Source organism: Condylostylus longicornis, unplaced genomic scaffold, assembly GCF_029603195.1.
Source record: "Condylostylus longicornis isolate FDR11 unplaced genomic scaffold, ASM2960319v2 ptg000004l, whole genome shotgun sequence".
Lineage (NCBI taxonomy): Eukaryota > Metazoa > Arthropoda > Insecta > Diptera > Dolichopodidae > Condylostylus > Condylostylus longicornis.
Window position 1 is genome coordinate 3,413,326 of NW_026577973.1, and position 7,017 is coordinate 3,420,342.

A 7,017-nucleotide genomic window follows, 5' to 3' on the forward strand; every position below is an offset into this window, starting at 1 on the left:
TCTAATATAAAATTCTTTAATGCTAATATTACTTGTAAGTTGCTATTTGCACACTTGAGTTTTCTAAATTCGGCGTCGTCATTTTTTCTTTGTCTTTCACTCATGTATCCTTTTATTCAGTTTTGTAACAATGCTAACATGATCCAGTAAAACGATAAATGAGTTTAAAACATACTTATATACATATTTACCATGTAGATATTGTAAGGTAATACCTATGCATAAGAACAGATATACATACACCGTTTTCATTTAGCGATGTAAAAGATTCGTGCTAATTTAGTAAGCAATGTGAGTAATTGGCTCATTGTAATTAAAAAAAAATTTTCGATAGTTTCGATTTTATTCAAATAAAAAGTTGATTTAAACCGCACTCATTTCTGAATAAGACTTTTTAGCTTTACAATCTACGGGTGTATGTACTTATGTACATATAACTGCTTCTAATTGTGGATAAGGAAGTCTGCATTTTAGCACTTTTCCAAAAAAAATTTTGAAAAAAGTGCTTATTAGTTTCACTCTGTCCGTCCGTCCGTCCGTCCGTCCGTGGACACTTTTTTTGTTTACAAAACTTCTACACCCTTGAAGATAGAAAGCTGAAATTTCATACGTACATAGATTTTCACTAGAAACCTATTTCCGTAGAACAAAATTTTTACCTATCTCCCCCCTTCTAGAAGTTATACCCCCCCAAAACCCTAAAAATCGCCTTTTTTTAAATATTTTGCAATGAAACCATAAGCAATTTTGAAATTTTTCAAACGCAGAAAGGCAGTGGCTTGCTTCCTCTAGGGCGGTATACTATAGTTAAACTCCAGAAAAACAAAATGGCCGTTCAAATTTGCCGTTATCTAAAGTTCTTTTTTTCCAAATTTTTGATGTCGTTTTTCTTCTAGACCCCATATTGTAGAACTTTGAAATTAGGGACTTTTAGACATTAACAAATAGTTCATTTCGTTAGAAGAAAATTTTTTTCCATCTCCACCCCCTCTCAAGTTATCGCCTCTTGAAATTCGTAAAATTTGAATTTTTGACACCTTATATTTCCGAAACCGCAAACTTTTTCAAATTTTTATAAACGCAGGAAGCTAAGGGTAAATTCCATGAAATTAAAAAATATAATTATTTTTCTTAACTCACACAATTAACCCTTAAAATCGAGCATTATGTTAACCCTTTAAATTAAATTTTTGCTTTATTTCAAAGACTGCATATATGCGTCATCCTAAATATATGCAATCCTAGAAATAGTTTTGTATATGAATGAAAATAAATTTTAATAGTGTGATAGGTATACATAGACTGCATTTAAAAGTAGAATTTTCACTTGTTGAAGGGAAAAGTGCTACAATACAAACCATTGGTTTGACCCAACTTTATTTTTATTGAGGTCATTTATTTATATCTTATTCATATTCATATGTATGTATGCACATAACTCATAGGTTAAGGTACCATACAACGTTGATAATTTGCTTTTACATCATTTTATAATCAAGTTGATAATTTGTTTTTATCATTCATTCGTTTAGTTTTCATGTATTTAAAACCTATAATCGAATAAAATGAAATATTGATAACTAAAATTAATTAAAAGTTTATGACATCAAAAATTCGATATCTTAATTACCTATCTACAAGTAAAAAATAATATGTATGTACATATTTATATACACATAACGTAACGTATATGACCAATATATTGTAGTAATTAAATATATGAAGTATTTAATATAACAATAATTTTATAAATTAAAATTATCTTTTATACATATTTATTAAGTTTTTATTTTTACTTTAACTTTAATTTGACCTTTTATTTTTCCTTTCTTAGGGTTAAAAAATATAAAGAATATTAAAATGAATATTAACGTCCAATATCTACCAGAATCGGCAGACAATTAGTGCAAGTCACTTTCCAATTAAATATAAGTTGTTGAAGGCGAAAAATACTTTATTTATAAAACATTCGGTGGACAAAAGTGCTAAAATTTTATTTTCCCAGAATTTTTTATTTTAATCAAAAATAGTTGATTTAACAAATCTTTTTATATTTTAAATATGAAAGTTTCCTAATAGCGTTTCAATTTTGCTAACTTCCACCGACTTACATTAGAGCTCTTCTTTAACTCATATGTATGTATAGCTATATAATTACGTTTATTTTACTATTCTTAATTACGATTCCCAATGTAGCTCAATTGGGACCATATGGGACGTACTATATTTTTAGAAGTACAGTGGGACCTTCATAACTCGAAGTCGCACAGGAATGCTTAAACAGTTCGAGATATAGAGATTTCGAGTTGAAGAGAGAAAAAAAAGTTATGCCAATGTTCAAGGGAACTCATATGCCTTCGAGGCAAGGAGATTTTCGAGTTGAGAGGTTCGAGTTATGGAGGTTCCACAGTATTTATATATATGTATATATATGTGTCATATTTTGAAAATTTATGCAATTATATATATACATATATATATGTATATACGCGTAACTTATATGGAATTTTATTTTATTTTACCTGACACAAAAAAAATCGACTCAAAATAATTTTAAAATTGTTATTAATTTCTATAAATTTTAACATACGACTTACAAGTACCTTAAATATACTTGGAATTAATAATGAACACTTTATTTTTTCACAATAATTGCTATACATGGCAAATACAGAAAATAGAAATATAGTTTTTGACTCTTATACCTAAGGAATTTTACATCACGGCATGTGCAAAACAAATGAAATTACACTTTGTGCAGAAAGTGAAATTGCTTATTAAAAAATAATATGTGTACATACTTTGATTGCAGATTGTTGAACAGCCGTAGCCAATCATGGTTTATTGCAGCCCTCCCATAACCCATTTGAAGTATCCCTGTTCAACATAATTACACGAAGATATTTCAGCTCCAAGCAGCTCTGAGGAGAGTTTCCTTGAGCAAGAGGAAACGACAGCTTCACATAATGACATACCTCAGTAGCCTCCCAACGAAGATTCGATTCCTTCTCAAGCAGCGCAACAATTTTGCCTCTGAAGACACACATTGACAGTCCACAGAAGAGAACGAGCCGAACGAAAAGAACCTCATATTCCACGCGCCAGCCTGGAATATGAGGTTCCTTTCAACATTACTGTGTTTGCTGATACCATCTCGACGAGAGCGAGCACACAGCTATAAAATAGCTTAAGTGTGACCTGAGCCGATTGGACAACATCACCACCGTACTATCTGAGAACACATAGATGGTACGATTTTTATATTGTCTTTCTGTGTTTACTCTCAAACATATGTATCTCTATTGAATGTATTTCAACTTGAAACACCGAAAAATGCGGGTTCAGGCTCAGACTTGTACTTATGTCCGGTCGCATTACATGTACTCGTAGTTTGATTAGTTGTATGTATGTTTATAAAGTGCACATAATATGTATCTACCTATAATTCAATAATATCATTTTTCCGCCGATAAAATAATACAAAGTATGTATTATAAAATACGTATATGTATGTGATTTTAATTGTTCGAATTCTTTTTTGAGTACCGCAAATAAGATTTTTTATTATTATGAATTGTGGTTTGTGATCAATTTTGTTACTGAATGCGTCGTAATATGAAATCCACAATTCTTTTTGTTTGCATAAATGCTGAAATTGCTCAATCTATTAAATACATACATATGTATATACTTACCGTCCTAATATACCTAATAAGTATTGTACACAATCAAATTAATAATTCAGCATTGACTAAATAATTTCGTTACGATGTGTCTAATATAATTTAGTTACTTTAATATATTATGTATTTATTTTTAATAATAATGTATACCTATAAGGTAAGAAAAGAAAATTTTTTATATGCAGCGTCATAATACAGTGAGAACCCCTTATAACGAACGTTTCTATTTAGGAGCAATTTTTGCGAATCCTCTTTCTTTTTGGTAAAAACGTAGAATTTTTGTTGGTCATTATGCAGAAGCTCGCTTGTTCGTGATAAATAAGTACGTAAATCCATAGACACTATTTACCGGCACATATTACAAAACATTAACATTCGATTATTTTATGATTTTCTAAATAAGACAAAAAATTTGTTTTAACGTTTCACATAATGATTTTGGAATTGTTTTGTTCTATGAAATTCTTATGTTAATATCATTTAAAAATGTAGTAATACGTCGTAAAATACAGTGAAATGTTATATTAAAAAAGTCCAAGGAGCTTCATAATATGCAATTTATATACTCATATTACCTATGTGTACCTATGTAAATACATAATGTTAATTTAGAAAAATAAAATCAGAACTAAACTAACACTAATTAATTTATTTGAATTAATGAAACGTTTTAAGTTTCACAAAATATAAACAAGACATATAGGAGTACACTTAAATGGATATGAATAAGAAAAACTTAACACATCTTCGTGAATCACGAATTTTATTTTCACAAGTTTATACTATGTCAAAGTGACGCACATATACATGTACATACTTACATGTGTTATATATTCATACACAAAAATAAAAGCAATTTATATTACACAATACAGGTTGTATTGCTGAACTTAAATACGATATTAGAGCTAGGATTGAGATTTCTCAATAAATATCGATATGATGTTTTTTCGTAAAAGTCGTTACCCAATATATCGTCAAAAATATTTCTCATTTCTTCAAATCATCAATTTATTTCAGTTGTTCAAATCATCAATTTTGAAAAATTGAGTGTTCAGATGTGATGCCGAATGTTACTTTTTTTACCCTTTTGCAAAAATTTTCAAAAATATTTACTATAAATGCTATACATAAATTCAAAAAAAATTTATTTTGAAGTAAATCGATAAGTAAAAGGTATCGATAATCCAATATGTCCGAATTATAACTATTATGAAAAATGCAGTGATACTTACCGATACTTGGATATTATCGTTCCGCCAACAAATTGTACTAAAGGTGATATCTGTGAATTACCTAATTAAAAATAATTTAATTGAAGAAACAATAATGAACTTGTTTGTTACACATGCATAAATTGAAGAAGATGTAAAGAGTGATGTAAACAGTTTTTCCAGAAAATTTAAAGGAAAACTACTTAATTTTGAAATTTTAATATAAATTTTCTGATTTTTAGACACGAATACATTATAATGTACACATTATGTACATAATAATATGTAGTTGCAGATAGTGTTGAATAAATTCTTATTATTATATTTTGCTTTGGATTAAAGTAGATTTTCATTGAAAAAAATAATATTATATATGTGTGTACTGCTATTTTTCTTGTTGCTTTACCAAATATTACGGAAAATAAAACTTGTAGAATAGAATTTACACAACACAGTCACAGATTCACAGCATGTTTTGGAATCTCTTTTTTTTTTGGACACAGTTGATATAATCGAGTAGGTAGTAAACAAAACTACTCATTCTTTAAATTAATAGATAAATAAAAATGATTTTATTTGGTTGAATGACTACTTGCGTACTTTCTTTATATGTATATATACTTACATATGTACATACATTTAATGTAACGTAAATATAATATAACTGCGTGTGTATTATAAAGTTGTACTATATTATAAATGTTATATTGTATTGGAATTGTATAGAAGTTCAGGTCAAATTTACATTTTGATACCATGTATTTACTGTAGTTGTATACATATATAAATGTATGTATATACGAAAAATATCTTATTTTTTTCGTTTTTTTTTTTGCGCCAAAAATATTTTTCTTTGCATTTCTTTCGCATCACATCACAATTTTATTGTAAACAATGTTATTCAAACGAATTATTTCAGAAAAATAAGAAGAGATGAAATTGACATAAGATCTTGCACCACTTTCTACTAATTTTCATTAGAAATATACCAATCTTGTATTGGGAACTGAATATTGTTTTATATTATATATTTTGTCCAAATGTTGATACTATTTTAGAAGTTACATGGCAGTTATTAAAACAGTATTTCTGAATGTACCAAAATTCAATACATTTCTGTTACTTCAGTTATGCTGCAAGTTCTATGACAGAACTTTCGTAGTATTAGAAACCTAAACAAATCATGATGGCGGCTCTAATTTAGAACTGAAAACCTAAACTTTAGCCTAAATCGACAAGAAGATGAATCAAAAATTAGTTGAGAACATACTCATCTATGTTATGTATCATCAATGTATGTATATACTCATCTATGTTCTTTAGAACAATATTTAAACTCATCTATGTATTTTTTAAATTTTTTAATTAAACCTTTTTGAAGAAATCCGTATTATTTTTTTAAGTATGAAGTACATTGTATGCAAAAACTTCAGCTAAGTTTGTTTTGTTTAATAGAGAACTAATTGTCAAAACATAATACAGCTGGTAATGTTATTAAAATACAAATCAAACTTTTTCTTCAAACTCTAAAACTTCTAATTTCTAAATAATTAGTCGTTCGAAAATGAGATAAGAAACATTAAAATTTTAAAATTTCAAGTCATTCTGGCAACTACAAAATTTGAGAAAGATGCCTGAACAACATTTCTGGCATTTCAGGCATTTTTCTTTATAACAGAATGAGTTTCCGAACACATTTTACGTTATTACAGCGAGTGTTTTCAGAACAATCTACATTTCCAGTGTGCCGCTACATTTCGAATGTGCTGCAGGTTACAGCTATCAAATAGAATAAACGAAACCTGTAATACTTACATATATATTTTACAATATGGAGTACTCAAGAATATGTCAAGGCCCTGGTACTTCTTTTCAGAGTAACACAATCAGTGTAATGCGTGCTTTATTAAATAAAGTTAATATTTTCTTGTTCTCTTTTTCCAATTACATATTTGCTAAAAGGTTTTCTTTTTAATTTTTCCTTTATTTATAATATATTAATTCTTTTTTTAAATTTCACATTTTCTTTTATAAGATCAATTTTAAAACTATATCAAATTAAATTATTATTTACATAAGACAACTAATTTTATTAAACCACAATTTCATTTTTGTTTTTC